The 20,621-nt window shown below is 37.4% G+C and overlaps 1 long non-coding RNA gene across 1 annotated transcript in view; it reads right to left on the bottom strand.

The window, feature by feature from the left end:
* The window catches only part of LOC139592734 (uncharacterized), a 342,215-nt gene extending 325,889 nt beyond the window's left edge, over positions 1-16,326 (bottom strand). The window contains exon 1 of the long non-coding RNA XR_011680100.1: positions 16,007-16,326. This is a non-coding gene — a long non-coding RNA (uncharacterized lncRNA). The remainder of the gene's footprint in view (positions 1-16,006) is intronic.
* Between the last annotated feature and the right edge of the window lie 4,295 nt (positions 16,327-20,621).

Raw genomic sequence — 20,621 nt, 5'->3', positions numbered from 1 at the left:
CAGCAAAGAATTTCTTCCTAATATCTAATCTAATTCTACCCTTCTTCAGTTTAAAGCCATTCCCTCTTAACCCACCACTGCATGCCCTTGTAAAAAAATCCTTCTCCATCCTTCTTGTAGGCCACCTTCAGGTGCTAAAGTGGTGATTTTTCATCAAGTTCAGAAGTCCTCTTTTTACTGCCTATTGCTGTAAGAGTGAAAGCTGGCAGCCTCTGCTTTCATACCATAACCTTCCTCAAGGTGTGAAAGTATTGTTCCTAAGGAAAATGTAGCTGCTTTCAAAGTATCATGGCTCCCCGTGAAGCAACAGCTAAAAAAAGCAACTCATTTGAAGGGCATTGAAACAGAAAAGAAGGTACTAACATCATAAAACCTTGGTTACCATAGTTCATCTCTGCAGAGCAGGAGTGACACATTAAGGGTATGGAGCAGAGCTACTAAAATGACAAAGAGGAAAAATCCATGGCTCTGTGAGAAGGGACTAAAAGAGTTTTGTTCTCAGTCTTCATCTTTACTTTCTTCTTTTTTCTTCTTCATTTTAAGAAGAAGAAAGCTGAGGGAAATGTGTTCAAGCTCTTCATTGTGAAGGTGTTGTACAAAATGAATGCAGAACCATGAATCCTCACCCACACATTACTGCAAACGCTCAGGGGGCACTTTGGGAAACTGGCTTAAAATAGATTAAAGTAGCCCTTTTTTCCACAGGACTTAGTGAACTTCTGGATTGTTTCCACAGTAGACTGTGAGGTAGGCAATATCAGCAGTTTCAAAAATAGAGACATTAAAGAACAATGTGTCTGTAGAAAGTCAAGGCAGTGGTTGATTTGTTTGAGTAATTTGGTAAAACCAGAAGAACTTATGATAAGAGCAGAAGGACTTGCACACAAAAGCTGATGCCAAGCCTTAAAAGAAATTTTATCTTATTTGGCTATTTGTAGATCTGTATGGAAGATACATGAATTGAGGATCAAGAAGAGGAGTGATGTCCTGGAATAATCCCATGTCTTAATCTAAAACCTTTTAGCTTGCCCCCTAGCCAGTGTGCCTATGGGAGTCTCTCAGTGCTCTCCTCCAAGGAACTTCCCATCCCAAGCTGACCTGGATTCATACACAAGGATTGTTTCCCCTCAGTCCCTGGCTGACTGAATTTCTCTTGAAAAGTTGGTGGGGAACAGCTCATTCAGATAAAAACAAGACACATCTACCTAATCCAGAAGCAGATGTAACTGAAGTTTTTCAAATAGCAGATTAAAAAGGAAAAGCATGAAAAAATTTATTTTCATAACATTTGCCCCAGGGTCTGCTTGATTTTGGCAGGTGATGGCATAGTATAGCCATTCTTTACAAAATCACCCTCTTTGGACAAGGTATAAAGTAAAAATAAGTAACTCTTAGTAACAGTTTTTATTGATAAGTGTTCTCTTTTCACTAGTCTGAGGCATGGTATACCATTTCTCTAGGAAGAAAAAAATACCACCAAAGAAGCCAAGATTGTGCATAAGATATGTAAGTATAAAGGAGGGAAAGATGAAGGCCCTAGATGCTTCCAGATACACTCTTAGACCTCTCTATGTATAATCACATTTCTCTATTACTTAACATAACTTCAGTGTTCTTCTAGCATTGATATGATGCTCACAGAAGTCACAGAAATCTTTATATAGGGTTCAGAACAATTTTAGATGCACGTCCTTCTCCTAAATTTGAGGTATCTAATAAGCAGGTCTAAAGCAAGTGCTTACATTATTCAAACAAGCATTGACTGTGCAGAAACTGAAAATCTGCACTGGGAGATCTTGCCTGGCAAATGGAGGTATCTAAGTTTAGGTCAGTAGGGTCCCATTCACAAAGCCTTTCTGCGTGCCCAATTCTCCCCATCATGAATAGAGAGTTACGACACAGTGGAAGGATTCCTTCAACAAGAGAGTGCCTTGGTTTCCCCTGCTGTGTGTCTCTGCTTTGCCTGGTTTGTACCCTTTACCAGAAAAATCCCTCTGCTCTTTGATACTAAGCTTCAACTCTTTGCTAGATCCAGTTGTCATAACTGCAATAAAATTCAGGAGTAAAACCTCATTAATTATTGCTTCTCACCTAGAATACGTTAGGAATTCTTTTACTGTGGAAATTATATAAGTTACTTAAAGATGTATCAGATGTCAATCTCAGTAAAATGCTGGATATTTTTTGCTACAAAAACTTTTAGTTGTTCACTTGATCCATGTTTAAGTGTTTAAGCATTTAGTGTTCAAGTTTTAAGATATTTTCTTGAGTTTACACAAAGTTTAAAATTAAAATCAGTGAATCTTTATTGTCCAGATCCAATATGTACTTTTAAAGATCCAGAGTGGGTTTAAAGATTTAATTTGAATCTTTAATTGTCTAATGAGCTATTCTACACCATAAATTAGTAAATTTCTTTCCTCCCCACCCCATAAAATGGAACAGGATGTTAAAGATGACTCCAATCAAATGTTCTGAAGACAAGATGAGAGAAAGAGATTTCAGGAAGTTTCAGGAATAAAAATATTTAGTCTGAAAAAATATCTTTGTTTAGCATTAAAAAAATGGAAAATAATCAGTCTTACAATGCTATTAAATCTTATTAAAATATTAAAAATATAGGAAAAAACACCCACAGTCCACTGACACTCTATTCCTGTGATACCAATAATTTCTACATATACAAACAAGGGACTAAGGAATGAAAAATAAAAAGGCAAGCAAAGTTTTATAACAGCATTCATTAAGATGGAATTCCTTCTAAAATTCATTTAAATTTAATCCAAGCATGAAAAGAATAACATGAATAGCTACAGTCTACAGCAGTCTAGTCTATACTCTGAGATTTAGCTGATTTACAAGAGGGCCCATGTATTCCTGCTTCTTATTTTCTGTTTTCTGCTTTCTCATGCAGATTAAAATGTGAGCAAGCATTGATTTCTTTAATAATTCCTTACCTTCAAATATTCATGCTGAATTTTAAAGAGCTTTTTCTGACAATTAAACATTATAAGAATTCCATTTGATCCTGCATAAGAAAAGAGTTTGACATCAACATCAAATAACTAGCAAAGTAAGTAAGAAGATGTAGCATTTCAGTTCTGCCTCTATTCAGAAAACACTTCCCAATTTTTAAACAATAATAATAATAGTAACTTCATAACTAGTAACATTTGTTTATTAAAAAAAAAAATCCTTACTGTCTTTCCAATCCAGTTATTGACAGGCTAGTGTCAGTTCAAAGTTTTACTGCAATTTCTGGCTTGACTATGGAAGGATCAGACAATATTTCACTACTTAATAAAAATCGTCTTTCTTAGAAGTTATAACTGATGCTATCAGAGAGAAAATCTTTGCTTCTGTTGTAGTTGGTATCAACCCAAAAGGTACAATGTTGGCTGTCAAGAAACAGACATACTTCATTCAAAATTTGAAACACAAGTTCCTTCCAGATCACTCATATAACAAACCACATTGATAAATTTCTAGGAGGATGAAATAGAATAATTACAAACAATAAAGGAGGACAGAAATTTTTCTCAGTAAATATTTATATATTGGAAAAGGGAGTTAATAATGCAGTATATAAAATGTAAAGTGAGAAAAATACTACTGACTACAACTGTAAGTAATACCAATATTTAGCAGCAGTTACTAAAAATGAGAATTCTAAGATAAGCAGATCTGGGTAATACTCAGATCCTAAAAAACAAAAAATTCTGTGGATCACAAATGCTCATTTTCCAATATATTCTGGAGATCTGGAGATGTTCCAGAATATAGACATACTTTAAAAAATATGTAAGAAACTGGTTTTTTTTTCTTTTGTATGGAAAGCTATAGATCTGTAGATGCAATAGCATCCCTGACCAAATCATAGAATGGCTAATATAAAATGGAACTAATAAGAAATAAAAGAATGCATCAATGTTGATGTTATTCTACATTTGTAGAAAATTTAAGTATATTTGCAACATTTTGCTGTTTACAACTTTGTGTGATGAAAATAATGATGTTGATGCAACAGATTTCTGTAATGCACTTGAATTGTGACCACATAAAATCTTGAGTGATAAAGCTTGAACAATTTAACATTCACATAATACATTAATTAAGATGTAGTTAAATAATAAGATTCAGAACACAATGCCACATCTGAATCAGTGCCAATCAGCTGTGTTTCAAAACTTGCTTATGTTTTTGAGTTCTTTTTGGCTCTGCATGTCTTAATCTTTTTATCAATGGATTAGGAATAGATAAATACTAAACAAAACCACATCTAAAGATGACATAGATTTTGCTGATGACCAAAAGCCTAGGGAGCAGTAAAAAAAGAAGGAGGAAAGGCTATCCCTTTAGGCTTTAAAATAGACCATAAGTGTTTCAAATCTTAAACCACAAACCAGCAGCAATAATATAGGGCATGGTAGTTCAATGGCAGATCCTGCCTTGAAAGCTGTGATTCTGAAATGGTCTTCAGGTGACAATGTGTGATAAACTGAGAGTAGCTTCTCAATACAACTTTGCAATCAAAAGGGTTAATATTATACTAGGATTATAAACATGGAAATATTCTTCATGATGAAAAACCCCAACAGAACATATGTTTGTCGAAGTTATAATTCCTACTGTAAGTCTGGCCACAGTTCTGCTCTCCATATGTTAAGAATGCTAGTACAGAATCACAGAATTGTCATAGAATCACAGGTTTGTTCAGATTGGGAGGGATCTCTAGAAATCATCCAAATTCCAACTGGATGTCCAACTTCACTGCCCAGGCAGGGTCAACTAGAGCAGATTAAACAGGAACATGTCCAGGTGAGTTTTGAATGTCTCTGGAGAAGGAGTATCCATGACCTTCCTGGACAACCTTCTTCAGTGCTCTGCTCCCCTTAATGTAATGAAGTTCCTCCTCATGTTGAGGTGGAACTTCTTGTGTTTTAATTTTTGACCATCACTCCTTGATCTTTTGCTGAGCACCTGAAATAGTTTAATAATAATGGACCTACTACTAATCCCTGGAGAACACCACTGACTGCAGGCCTCTAGATAGAAGGAAAAGGCTTCTACCCTTGGAAAAGATTCAGAAAAATCCATTTAATCACTGATGGACTAGAAAATACACAAAGTTGTGTAAAAAGCAATGAGATCAATCCAATTAACTTATCATACAGACCACAAGGGAGAGAGTCGATCATGCGTCATATGCACCTATTAGCGAAACAAAATTCAGACAATACAAAAATCTTCACTCTAGAAGGTAAACAAATTTAAAATGTCACTTGTAAAAGAGATGCAATCAGAATAGAAACTAAGTTAAAAAAATGAACAAGGCCAAAATTGCTGCAGGTGATATATATTCATTTTCATTAAAACCAATTACAATTGCTTATTCAGTTCTAATTTAACACAAATCATTGTTGACATTGCATCCTGAAATATGGAGACTGTTACCATTAACAGCACCCTGTACTTTGAAAATAAATGTCTCCACCAGGGGTATGAATTTCTGCACTGAGTAGAAGCAATTGCAGACTTCTGGTTCCACAAAGTCTCTTGGAACCATCCCTTCCATTATTTACCAGAGAAATTTTAAACACAGATCCCTATTTTCTCCTTTTTGTACTCCTCAGTATGCACACAGTCTGTCTTGTCATGAATGCACAAAGTTATCTGGCTAGGTTTACCTGTCCTGAACAAGGATATAGTTTCCTGTCTGTTGTCCTTATGATTGTTGCAGAATTTAAGGTTATGATCAAAGTAAAGTAATTTTGAGGATAAACATAGCATTCACAAATCACTGATTCTGATAATATTACAAGATCCAATGATAGTCCTAAATAAGACCGTTTGGCATACCAAGAAACATAATGAATTATGTATATTAAAAAATTAGAAATATTCTATTTGAATTCATGCTTTATCTAATTTACCAGAATATTTAACACTCTCAAGGTGACCAGACAATGTCACAAAGACTGTATTGAACATTTCTACTTGGATAATAAAGCCTGTTTTCTAGTGTTTACTCAGAATAAACTAAATTTGCATGTCAGTAAAAAGTAAAGTTTATTCCGGCCCTTATTTGCTTTTAGTCTTCTGGCAAATAATCTGCAGAACTACAGATTAGAAAGCAATTTTCAATAAATTCTTGTTTCCTGATCTACAAAAGAAGGAAGATGAGTATAGCAGCTGCCAGAAGAGCTCTGATGGGCAAGATCAAGTCAAATCTTTTTGAGTACTGAAGATAGTAAATTCGCTTCAGACAAAATACTATCAAGACAATGTGTGAGAACATGTACAGGCCAAAACACCTTAAACGTTGCCCTACCAGTCAGATCTATCCACCTGAACCACTTCCTGTAATCATCTGCAGAGATTGCCCACTTTGTGAATGTGAAACTCTACATACCACCAGCCCACACAAAAGACATTGACCGAGAAGATATCAGGTAGAAAGATGGCCTCCGACATGATTATATACAACAAGCATGGCATATGATAGAAAACAAAACCATTGGGAGAATCATCTGCATCAGGGTTTGAAAACTGAGACAGAGATTGTGTCTGCTCCATTTTTTTATACATGACAAGCAGAACTTCTTCCTTTCAGTCCTCTCCAGGCTGTAATGCAACAATGGTATATTTCATTTCATAGACTAATCCAAAGCCCTAATGGATAAAATCTGTGTCACACCTCTTGACTAAATCTGACTACCATGAAAGTACAGTCCGATCCTCTCTACAGAAAATGGTTTTCAAACCCAGCTTTGGGGCAACAGCTTTCCTGACACCCTCAAGAATAATAAAAATTCCCACCTGTCCAACATTTCTGCTTTAATTATGCTGAAGTTAAACCCGAACATTAAAAAGTGTGTACACTATTTTGCCTGATTATTGCAAGACTAATTCTGAGTGAAAATACTCCGTTTTTTGATTGGCTGTCACTCCTGAAGATTTTAAATCTGATTTTTATTTTTTTGAGTTTTCATAATATAAAGGATCATATTTTCAAGTTTGTCCTCAATCTCTCAATGTTGCAAGTATTTTTCCCTATTGAAATTTGTGATTCATAAGTAATGACCTGCATCCAGGAGTGAATGCTTTAAGGACATGCTCATGTATCATGAAACACAGAGTGTCTGCTTAGTTAACCCTTGGGAGAAGGGATATTGACTGTTCTTATGCCTAGAAAAGAGCTTAATGGTACCACACTTGGTTTCAAGTAGATTCAAGAATTCTCAACCACCAGCAGCTCACCACTTACACTTTTTAGTTATTTCTGAGAACCATTGTTATTTTTGGCACCCTGGATCAGTCCTTGAAGATTTTATACGCTTTATCAAATGCTCACTGCTTTCCACTCATGCAAAGTCATTTATAGGTCAAATAATAGAAATATGGGATCATAGAATCATAGAACAGTTTGGATTGAAAAGGACCTTTAAAGGTCATGTAGTCCAATGCCTCTGCAATGAGCAGGGACATCTTCAGCCAAATCAGGTTGCTCAGAGCCCTGTTCAGTCTGGCTTTGCTCTTTGTGCCACACCCAGATTTAGCAAAAGCAGTGCAATGTCATTTCCTGCAATATCACACAAAAAAGAAATCAGCATTATATCTCTGAGAAACATTGTTCTCAGTGAATCCTGATCAGAACGACTAAATCTGGGCATCTACAGACAACTTTCTTTGCAGTGTCTGAAAACCTGCAGCTGTTATTGTAGGTACTTGAATATATGAAAGCTTGGTTAATTCTGGATTAATCTGGATACTTAATTTTAAAAATTCAATATGCCAGAGTAAGATATAGCAGCAAATTAGCACCCAGCACTTGTGGACCCTACTCCTACTTGTGCCACCAGCGGACAGGGTTTCTTTGTAAAATCTCCCACCCCATCATAATTTTGCTCTGATTATTAAGAGTGGCATCTCCTGAAAAGTTCCTAAGGACTCTCAGTAAATTTCAAAGTGCAAGTTACATATAATCATTAATTCTTTGAGATATTCAAATTAAACATATCAGTTTGAATTAACAGGTGTATAAAGAGTAATGAAAAGAGTGGAGTGATATCTGTATCATCAAAAAACATCCAGTTTATATCTTGGATAAGATCCAAGTTCACTGAAATGAACCCAGTGCCTTCCTCATACATTTGTACTACAATACTGCACAGGCAAATGCAGCAGCCGTTGTCTCCTCAGCAACAGTGCAAATGCAGTCCCAACTACATCCAATACTAGAGTTGCCTGATTTTCTCTCACTTTGGGATGTTATCATGGAAACAGTCTTGATTACTTAATGTTCCTTAAAATGGTGTTAGCTTAGTTAATCAATGTTATTCTGTTGTTAAGCAGGATATTTTTCCATTCTGAAACAATATTGATTACCTAATTATTGCCATTAAAAGCACCCAAAACCAAAACACATTTAAGCCAGTGACTATGTGGCTGCTATTAAAGCTCTCACAAGTAATACTGCTTCATTTCTACTCAGTTTGCAAAGAGTAATACTACCCTATTTCTACCCACTTTGCAAAGCTTCCCCGTTTTTGAACATTTTCAACTCTCTCACTGTTCTAATATTCATCGACTTTGTCCCCTCCCCCAGCTTCCAACAGCAGACAGAGCAAAATTAGCAGCAAGAGACAGGATCAAACAGCTTGTTCCCGAAAGCAGCACAGATACAAGGCATGAAGAAAGGGATATGGCAGCAGGTATAGGCACAGCACCTGTTTTTAATTTTTTAAACTTTAAACTTAATTCCACCTCATTCCAACTTATTTTAGAAAGCAATTGACAACAGGAAAAATTATAAAATTGGCAGGAAACTAAGACTTGGGTGTTGAGAATTAAGAACTTCAAACTGTGAAATAGAATATATATCTGTATCTAAATATATGACTATTGCATCATTAAGAGAATTTGGCTCTACAGCTGTATTTATGATTATTGAAGCATTCTTCTGCTTATATTTAGCCATTAAATTGCACATACTTATATGCTTTTTTGCCTCTTTAAAAAGGTAGCAGCAACCTGTATGTTTTTGGAGCTATGGGATGCTTTAACCTGATACTCCAAACTCTGTCGGATTTGCCCTAGATGACAAATCACTGACATTTCTCTGTGGGCATCGTGTGTTTTGAGAAACATTAATCGTATATATGGTTGCAAATGTGCTTTATTTTGTCTGTATTACCTCATGCACAGTGTACGTATTGGGCATACACTGTTTTGTGGTATCTATATATGGAAAATAGAGTTAAAGTATCGTGCTCTCAGGTACAGGGTGTGACTCTTGGGGGTGTCCTGTGCAGGGCTAAGAGATGGACTCAGCTTGGGTTGGATCCTTGTGGGTCCCCTCTATCTCAGCATATTCTGTGATTCTTTTAGTTGGTACACAATATGTATGATAAAGAGTGCATTGCTATTTAAGATACAGGATGCGTAAGCCTACACTGCATAATTATCAGAGGAGCTTTTTAAGCCCCAACTGTGCAAAAGTTGCCAAAGAGATAGCCCATATAAGCCTCATGTAAGCACAGTAACTTTTAGAAAGGGGAAAGCTCTGTAAAGAAATTAGAGCAACAGTGTTATTAGACTGGGAAAATAGACATGGTCCCATACTTTCTTGGTGAGGTCTGGCAGTTTTTCAGGTGTATGCCATTCATGGTGAGATACACACCCCATCCCTGGAAATGTTCAAGACCAGGTTGGATGGGGGCCCGAGCAACCTGACCTAAAGGGTGTCAACATTGCCCATGGGCAGGTAATTTTTCTTGTCCTTTCCAACCCACACCATTCTGATTCTGTATTCTATGCTTCTATGTCAAAAAGTACTCCAAGTATGCTAAAACAGAGTCACAGCAATAGTTTTGCCTCCCATTTGGACTGAGATGTAGAAGATGGAGTGGATTCACAGGGGCAGCTCAGAACATGTCAATCAGGGTCCCAGCTGTACAGGCAGCTGAAGGTCCTTGCCTACACTGCTAAAAACTGAGGGCTGCCCAAAGGAGACAGAAAGCACTGCCTGCATGGTTCTTGTTTTGCTCCCTCAGCCTCAACACTTCAGTGAGAGGGACAGATGAGACAGACGTATTCAGACTTGTAAGCAGTTTGAATACAGGCCTGAAGGACAAGGTGGAACATAAAACTATAGCAAAGGAGGTCAGAAGAGAATAAAAATGGAGAGATTTGCAGCCAGGCAGTGCTAATACTTACAAGACTCATCTGAACAAGCCTCAGTATGGCTTTCTATATATTCAGTGGACCTAGGTAATTTATAAACAATATTAAAGTCAGCAAATTTAATTAAATTTTATTTAAATTCAAATAAATTATTTTGATTTTTGAGTTCTGATTATTCTGGAAGTACAGATCAGGTTAAAACATTAATCTACTATAACAGGACAATGTCATCTTATGATAACATTAAAAATGCTGATATTACCACTGACAACAAACAACCCAGAGAACAAACCAAGTGCCAAAAAGGGAGTGAGGGGAAAGGAGGACAAAGGAAGAGGAAACTGTTCTGTTTCTTTCTCCTTGGTGCAGTTTTTCTTGCCAAGAGTGGACTTAAACTTGATTTGCTTCCTGCTATGGGAGCTGGCATACTGCCACATACGTGTTCCTGCTCACAAGCAGCACCAGCATGCTGGTCACAAAGTACTCCAGAAAAAAATGAGGTCCAAAAATGTCCCCCTTCTCTAAAAAGGTTCTGTGTGTGAGTATGCTTGTGTGCGTGATTTATGCAAAAAATCCTGTCAAAATATTCTGCTTCATCAAAAGTCTAATTTACATACATTTTTGGGACACTGTAGAAGCTGATTAACATGACGTATCACAATTCAGAAGGAATGTTGACTGAAGCATTTTAGGAGCCTGGGATGCAGAAACTCGAGGTAGATAAGCATATGGAGCTCAGTGAATGAAGCAGGAGGCTGCCTATTCTGCTGTGATTTATGTTCCTTGTGAGAACTTGATGGCTTTCTGAGATAAGAGATTTTGTTTGGAAAAAAATCTAGTGCAATGGAAAAAAAAAATAGAGCTTTATTCATCTTTAATAAGCCCAGCTATATCTTCCATCACCTTTTAGAGATATCAGAATTTGGGGTTTATTAAAGAGAAAACTAGTAAGCACTGTAGTTTTATTTATAAATAGTAAGTTAAAATATTTAATCAAAAGCATTTATAAATTATTTTTTATCCTCGGGATTTACAGAAAGCACAGCAGTATTTCTCTTGCAAAATAAAGCTTACCAACATTTTATAGTAGGTCTTTTAAATTTATGTTTTAACTTACATATGCATCTGAAACTGGATTAGGTTTACATTTTCTTGTTATTTATTTAATTCATTTTTTAAAACGGGATAATTAATTTCTCCAGAGTCTTGTAATATGAGAGAATCTCATAATTTTTCCCCTGCTTTCTATATCACCAAAATAATGTAAACACCACTTTCTGACCAAGTCCAAATGTCCAGCTAGTGGAAATGTTTATTAGTAACCTTCCTGAAAGCAAATCACCTCCTGCATTATTCACTCTGCCGTAGCTCTGTTAAGTAACTTTATGGCAAAAAACCACTATTTCATTGTAGTGAATTATTCCTCCTTACCCTCAGGAAGATCCACAACAATTAATTATTGGTTTGCAAGAGTTGATAGTCCAGAGCACAGGAGACAAAGAAGAAATTACTCAGTAAACCAGTGACAAATTATCAGGTGATAGAAGACTAAGCTCCGATTTTAGTTAACAGTAAACTGGTCAATATCATCTGTAGAGCCTAAAAAAAATATATGACTTAATAGACAGAAGTTTATTTCTGGGATTAATCTGGAATTTAATCTAATTTTTGGCTTCTGGTTATAAGTTGTGCTCTCATAAAAGTAGCTCAAAGGAATTTTCAGGCTATGTAGAGAGACATAATGAATTTAGTCATCAGCTGGGGCAGGGATGGCAGTGATTGCAGATGAACTGTGTCACAGTGTGAGATCTGGATGTAGATTTTTAATTCCCATTTAATCAGGTTTTGAATATACCTATCATGTGAGATACAGAATTGGAGTAGAATTTGTTGTTCATTCCCATATGTGCACATATAAACCCACTTCCATAGTGGCATAACGTAGACCAAATTATCAAGTGGTGTTCTGGAGACACTTTATTTAAATAATATTTCTTTTTAATGATTTACTCAATGATGCTCAATCTGCATCAGGTAGTGACAGAATTGGAGAGTAAAGGGAAGGAATCTTGAGCATCATCTTGTCTGAGGGTGACTTTCTGACAAGATTTCTGCTAAAGGATAACTTGCAGGAAGGCACACAGGAGGTCCCACTCACTGTCCAGCTCACGGGTGCTCACTGTCACCACTGGGTGTCTCACCAACCAGCTTTTTGAAGAAGATGTGGGCAGTGATGATCCTTGCTGTGACTGCACGAAGAAGGAAGAACATATTCAAACACCAGTGGCAGCTTACAAGAAGACAGTAAGCTGGATCTGTAAGTTACAGAGACAAACAAACCTAGCTGGCATCTAGCTTCAAAAATGTTGGCATGTGTACAATACCAACCTGGTGTTTACATCTCCCTTGTGAAGAAATTCAGCCATTATTGCAGCTGCACTACCAAAAATTATTTCTGAATAGAGATAAAGCCCAGAAAAGTCGAAACCTTCCCCCCTTCAAAAGGTTATTTTTCTTCCTTTATGTGCAAATCACCTTGCTTTCCTACTTTGCCTGTACTGTGAATGCATTTTTTCCATATATAGTTCAAATTGTTGCTACTGATCATGCAATTAGTTAACTAGTTCTGAAGGGGTTAATAGAGAAGTAAGAAAGTTCTCCTGATTGAGGACTATACCTGAAACCATTCATTTTTGTGGAATTAACCTGCAAAATCATCACACCAAAATGGCATTAAGGAAAGACAAATTAAGCAGGAGAGTAGTAGCCATGGGAGTTTTTAAAGTTAATCCACCATATTGCTGTGAAAAGGTTTGCCATCTGGATCCCAGTTTGCTACAATATTGAGGCTTCATGGTATTTCCTCCCCTTTATCTTCCTTTTCAGCTATCATCCATGGGAGAGCTGAGGAACCTGTGCAGTACTCCAGTGCTGCAGCATGTCTGTGTGATACAGGATGCTCTCAGAAATCCCAGCTACAGTGTGTAAACAACTAACTGTCTTCTACAACAACTCTGCAGCAGTTTGTGTGTCAGCAGCCTCTGATAGGCTCACAGCCAAGAAGCAGTGGCAGTCTTAGAGATTTTGGCACTCTAAAGGTACACAAAACCCAGCTCTTGCTTTTTCCAGACAGAAGATTTGGATGCTGTATGGCTTTACCAATCACTCTTGATTCCAATAAATCCATTAAGCTTTTGTGAGCTGTTTCAAATCCCCCTCTTTACGTCTGCTAAAGGCAAGCAGCAGCTGCAGAGACCTCTTTGCATCACATACCTCAAAACACTAGGGGGCTGGTCGGCTTGGGAATCGCAGCGCTGGGGCTGGGAGACTGCAACTTCACCAAACGCACCCGAGGCTCTGACTCGCAGGGCAGAAGAGAAACGCATCAGCGGCTGCATTTGATATGATCAACAAATCTGCTCTGTAGAAGAGCACGGCTGAGGCAGCCAAGGGGTCAAAGGGAATTAACTCTCGCATCCTCCAGCGCAGTGGTGGAGGTTAGGAATGAGCCTGACGCACATTAGAGCAGAAAAGGAGACCTTATATGTCTTAAAGGGAATTAAACAGAGATGTTTGGGAGGATGTTTTTCATTGGATATTTTTTGTATGTTGGTTTTTTTTTTTTCTCCTAGGCTTTGGTGAGGGGAAAGGAAAAAGGTGTTTGTTCTCAGATATCTGTTGCTGTCACCATAAACAGACAGGTTTTTTTTTCCTAGTGAGTGAAAAGACAAATTCCCCATTTTGACTACTTTTCCTGGAATAAAGCCAAACTTTAAAGGAAGAGAGCCAGGTCCTCAGGTCACAGAAATTCAAACAGCACCAAGGGAAAGTGAGATTTTGCACCAGTTTGCACCTCTGTAAACAACTTCTGTTCATGTAAACAATTTCCTACTGATTTCAGGAGAGTAGTCTGATTTTCTCTCCCTGGAAACAGGTTCTGACCCATTAAATTGTTCTTTTTCTCATACATATTTAAATGTATTTCATGTCTGCAGTCCCTGCATATCTGCTGTGTGGAGGTGGGTGGATAGGAGGGGATGACCAGAAACTTTCCACCTAATACCCAGACTGATTCAGCTGTCATTAAAAATGACAGATGAAAGGGACAAAGAGTTTTCCCTGTCCCTTGAGGAGGAGACACTAAGTGACAGCTCAGCTTGGGCTGAGGACTGGAGCAGCTGGGGGGCACAGCTCTCCAGCCAGGCTGACCTTGCCAGTGGTGAGCAGCACAGTCCAGCCTGAGTGAGGACAGTCTGCCAAGAGGTGCCCCTGGACATTAGGAATGTTAAATTCACTTTGAGCTTGCATGGATAGCTCCACTTGTCACATTTTGGAGAGGCAGGTACCCCACAGCTCCCAGCAATTCCCAAGTACTGAGAGGATTTTTAAAGAAATAATTACAACATGCCTTAAGAGGGTTTCTGAGATGGTTTTATATAACACAATTCCTGTCTGGTTGTTTTCTTCACTTTGAAGTTACAGAAATCTGCAGTATGACCCATTAATAGAATATTTTTAGTAGTAGAGAAGTCACTGAGATCTAGAGGCAGCTAGGTTTATTTAACTTTTTTAGATGAATTATCTCTAGACACACATGAACATATATTGCCTATGTAGTTTCAAGACCATTCTACTTCTACCTGCAGGGGAGGACCATCTCTGCTGCTCATACAATTTTGATAAACTACTGACAGGAGAATTTTCCTAAGGAAAGATTATTCAAATCACTTTACATCCTTAAAATACACTGAGATAGTAGTGGGCTTCTCTGACCTTAGAAACATCCCAAAATAAGTTTCCAGTAAGGGAAAATGCAGGATGCACCAAGTTAAAACTTAAGCATCATAAAATTAACAATCCCTTGGAAATGTTTTAAAGCCATATAGCATTAGGGAAATACCATCCCATTAGAGACCAGCATCTAAACTGTATTTGATTTTGACTGCTGAAGACCTGTTAGCAAAAGAATCCACAAGTAAAAGCAACAGATCAAGTTGGCTGCAAGTAAGTAACTGGTACAGTCAGCTATGTACTGCAGTATATGCTTATCTACAATGGGGTTTTTTTGAGGAAATTCAAATACAAGGCTTATCACAATATCTCAACCTGCACAATTCTTTGTTCTAAAATCTCATCCCCTTTGAAAAGTCAGAATTATCATAAAAATCTTTGGAGCAAAAATCTAAACACTATGAATATTCATGCTCTTCACAGCTGTTACATTTATGGAAATGCAATAACAGCAAACTTCTTGTATTTGGCAAGGACTTTTTACCAGATGAATATATGCCAGTAAAAGAATTTAAGTGAAATGAAAAGCCTGGCTCACTTCTGTTTTTTAAAGAAGTGTGCTGCAGTCCAGAGCATTTTGAAAGTTGGAGCCTTTTTTTCAAATCTCAAAACATGTATGTAAATTTCAGCTGGAAGTGCATACACAGCCCATATTTAATAAACACATCCTTCTGAAAGCAGTGTTCCATGCCCACAGTTAAACAACCAATGAATGGACATTTTCCCCTGATAGAAATAACAGCAGTCTATTTGCTTGTGATGCTACATGCTGTCAGAGTTGTCATCTTTTCAGAAAGTTTATTCCAGAAATTTAAATTTACCCTTTAACAGACAATCAGCATGGCTAATTGAAGGGGAGAGAAAAACCAAAACAGATTACCTGTCTGTTTATTCCTAATGCTATGATTTGTTAAAGCCCTTCTCCATCAGCTCTCAGTGTAAAACTGCATATACCAGGAATGTCTGCAAGTGAGATGCACAGACAAAAACATTCAGCACAAGATGTAAGGTAAAGAGGATTGCAACATACCTTCAGCAGCGTGCTCCTTCCTCACCAGCCAGCCACTTCTCAAGAACGTGCACTACAGATGGGACTAGGAAAGTGATTTTAAATGGACTACTAATAAGTAGGTCCCTGAAACCAGATGTGACAGCAGGGTGTCACTAGGTCCTTTTTAAACTTGCCTCCAGTGCCGTCTCCTAGCTCCTCCAGACAGAATCAGACAGTTGCTGCTCGGATCAGAGCTGAGGAAGCAACGGTGCGTTTTGACTGCAGTTGCTAATGCTCCACTTTCAGGGAAAGCGCAGAAGTATGTGTGTGCCTGCACTAACTGCACACACTCATCAGCCTGCTACAAGCAGGGAGATGTGATATGCATACTGAAAGAGCTGTGCAGGGAGGAGTAGTTCAGAAGCACACCCAAGCCTGTTCTGCTGGTAATTGCACCCTGCTGACCTTCCTGGGCTGGATCGCTGCTGTAGAATTCACCAATAAGTCTATCAGTCAATAAGCAATGGATCTGAAACAGTGCACACAGGGAGGGGAGAGGAGAGGGCAAATGCGTCTTCAGCCTTCAAACACAAAACTTTCAAGATAGCTCGTTTAAATTTCTCTGCTGTTAATGTTCCCACTGCAAATGTCATGGTCCATAGTTGAAAGGAATTGAATTTCATTTTAATTAATAATCTGAAAGAGGATTTCTCCAGCCATGATAAAGCACATTTTAAAGAGGAGTCCCTAATGAGAACTACCATTGTTCCAGGGGTTATAGGAGTGCAGCATCCAGCTGTGAAGATGACCCCACAGAGCAAGGTGGTACCGACTCACTCTGAAATCTAGAGCTCACAGTCAGGTAGGATAGGACAAATAAAAGAAATATCAACATCTTTACTTTTCTTGGGAGAAAATGAGCTTCAATGGGGAAGAGGTATGTCCAAGGTCACATGTGGAATTTGAACCCAAATCTCCTGCATCCAATTCCAGTTTCTTACAAAGAAGACTAAACTGCTTCTGTAGACAAAAATTATCAAAATACAAAGCAGCCCAGGCTGCTGCTAACAAAAAAAAATTTATTATGAGCTAAAATGGCATCTTCATGTCATCTTTTTAAATGCACTGTTTTCATATGAATTTGGTCACACAAACTTGACAGCTAACTCTTCTGGAATGTTCTCCAACCTTCTCCTGGGAAACTGAGCTGTCACATTAACTTGCACACCTTTTCCACGAAGCTATAGGATTAAAATTCCTTTGGCTGGCCAAGCTCTACTCTCTCAATATTGAAAGATCCACTTCTTAGTCCCACTGTGGTATTTGGCTTCATGGGTTGATGGGGGGCAAAAATCTCAAAACCTATAATGAGTAATCAGCACAAGGGTCTGGGAGCCCTGATATGGCTCTGGAGATTATTCTCCCTGGGACTGACTGTATACTGCTTTATTTGGGAGGTGTGAAAAGATCACAGTTCAAAGGGAATGTGGCTGCAGGACATAAACAGTAGGACATGAAAAATCTTTATGGAGACATGCAGCCTCCAGAGTAGCAGAACATCTACAGGAAATATTTTTCTGAGTTAGAAGAAAGCTTCTTTTTTGTTTATTGTTATTTACAGATGAGTGGGGAGAACAAACAGCCTTAAATCCATTGTGCAACAACCTTAATGAACAAACAATACGAGACAGACACACTGTAGCACAATAGTGGAGAAAAAAACCAATCACACTTAGAATACATTAAAAACCCTACATCTCTGTTTATAAATGTATTTTTCTAAATAATACCTTGATTAGCTCAATAAAATCATGCAGTATTAGCTCAGTTCAGGTTTATATTGACAATGAAAATTTTTGCTTGTGAAGAAGAATTTTATCCCTGAAAACAGCTTTGGAAATAATAGGTTTTGGATATCTACAGCCTCCTTGGGAAACCTGTTCCAGTATCTCACCACCCAAATAGAAATTTCTTCTGTGTGGCTGATCAAAATATCCCCTCTTTCAATTTGTACACCTTACTCTTGGTCCCATCCCTACAGTTCCTGGTGAAGAATCCCTCTCTGGCTCCCCTGCAGGCTGCCTTTAGATACTGGAAAGTTGCTATGATGTCTCCATGAAACCTGCTCTTGGATGCCTGTCCTCCAAACTGCCCATAATTCACATGAAGAGTGGAAGTCCTGCTCTTCCTCTGAGCTGACTGACATCTCCAAGAAAATCCATTCCTAACTAGTGCTGCCAGTCCTGTCTGAGCAGGACTTAAATTGGTGTGGATATTGGCAGCATGGCCCCATGCTCAGGGCAGCTAATGCTTCCTCAGTGGTGGAGAGTCACCCAGGCTCAGTGCCAGGCTTATCACATTGTGGGTATCTGCTCTTCTGGTCACTGCTATACCTTTATTGCTGCAACTTAAAAACAATTAAAAAATAAAAGTGGAAAATCAGATAATTGGTTTTATTGCATGTTAGCTTGGGTTCAGAAAGTATTCTAGGAGTTCTGGGATTGTTGTCAAATCTCTAAGAATTTGACAGTGCTCAAAAGTTATATTAAACAGTAAATAAAGTACTAGTGATTTGGGGAAAAAAATCTCCAAAAATATCTGAACATCCCTTGAATCAATATTTCCATAGAATGAGCAAACCCATTAATTTTATTTTTTCTGCAAGATAGCCACTTTATATGAAAATAATCAAATATCCTCCTAGTCTAGAACAAAACCAAGAAAAATGCATAGTGAGCTGTGTTAAGAAATGCTCAAAGCAGTGACAGTAGTAACTTCCTACAGTCTTTCTTCACAGGATGTTGCATTTTTCATTCAAATACATTATTATCTGAGTGAGATGAGTAAAAGAAACAAATTTTTTCCTCATAATTTTTAGATGAAAAAGTAAACACATCAAAAGGCCAAATAATTTGGTCTGGGTTTCCTTTTCAAAACTAATTTCCTTGATTTTAAGCAAATTTTTGAAACATGATTTTACACAATCAGCACGTGCCCTGGAAATCAGACTCTTTCAAAACTGTGCAAATAGGATGCCCAAAACTACCACCAATGCTGACAATCTTAATTTATACTTATTTCAAAATATTTAAGAAGACAAACACCTTTCTATCCTATTCCTAACCCACTGGTTTACAATAGAATTATATTTTTCTTCTTAAATGTTTTATCAAACCTTCTTAATAAATAAGGTCTGGAATTTACATAGGACACAATATAACAAGGTATATCCACTCCTGATTTTTCTCTAACTTCAGGCTACACCAATCCTTAAATCAATGTTAGGAAATGTACTTGTGCCTAAATAAATTATTAACTCTAAAAATAATGGATTAAAGGTGGCTAGTACTCTTGAATGTCAACCTATATATAGGCTGGTCTAGCGGCAACCCAAGAAAAGACTAGAAATGGTTGTTTAATAGTCATTCAGGGCTTATTTTGGAAGATTGAGGGCTGAGATAGATTTGGAAGATTGCATATCAATAAAACATTTTCTAAAGGCTGAAGAAGGAATAAGACAACACCTGGAAACAGTAGATAAGTGGAAGAAGGGCTCATATGGAAGTATTGTAAGACTCCTAAAATCTGCAATCTATTATTTCCCCAAATTCAGAAACGAATAAAAAAATTGTGTATGAAAGGCAGCAGTGACAATTTCTGTTCCTAAGGACTTCATAATGTCTGCACATAATGAGCCTTGCACATGCTCAGAGCCTGGAGGCTGCATATGGACAGACAGAAGTCACCAGAACACTGCCCATATCCATAGCCCAGCAGCTACCAAGGTGCCAGTGTATTCCCAGGGAACAGGCTCTAGAAAATAACATTCAGGGAAGAAATTAAAAAAAAAAAAATGTTTCAAGAAATTAGGAACTGTTTTCCAATTCCATTGGAAATGACAGACATAATGCTTAGCTTGTACCTATCAGTGGAACAACACATATTCAACCAAAAATACCTCAAAAAGATTGAAGCCCCCAAGCCAGCAATCTCCCCCTGTCCTTCAACAAAAAATTAACAAATGTCTATACAAACAAATTTTACAATATTTATCAATTATAAACTCATAAAGCTCTGATTCCTTCCCTAGGTCATAGATGGTTGTTCTGCAAAGATGCAATGATTTCCAAAAACTCCATTTACAGAGCCCAGAGCCCAGTTACTTTAGGTGGGAAAACACCTGGAAATCACATTTCCTTTAATAGCAAGAGAAAAATTGTTCTATATAGTAGATTGTTCTATAAAGTAGATTTCATGCATCTTTTTGTTAGGATACATATATGCATAATATTAATTATATATATATGCATAATATTAATTATCCATTACAAATGGTCTGGGAGCTCAAGGTATCTACAAATGTATGCACATAGATATGTGTGTGTATATCTTACATTCATTTAATCTATATATAAATAATTCACATAGGTACGTGTGTGCTTATGTATGTATTGCATGTAAATAAACTGTGAGTGTACATATTTAAATTAAATGCTGTACTGACTTTTTGATATCTGTTAATTTGTCTGAAAGCAGCATGGAAAAATTCTTGCCTGAGAACGGATAGATAGTATAGATAGGATAGATAGTATTTAGAAACTTAAAGCTCATATCTTGGTACTATATTTCTTTTAGCATTCCACATTTCACATTC

The sequence above is a fragment of the Agelaius tricolor genome, unplaced genomic scaffold (genome assembly GCF_023055355.1).
Source record: "Agelaius tricolor isolate 1412-34295 unplaced genomic scaffold, bAgeTri1.0.p SCAF_9, whole genome shotgun sequence".
Lineage (NCBI taxonomy): Eukaryota > Metazoa > Chordata > Aves > Passeriformes > Icteridae > Agelaius > Agelaius tricolor.
This window is presented reverse-complemented; position numbering and strand designations above follow the sequence as displayed.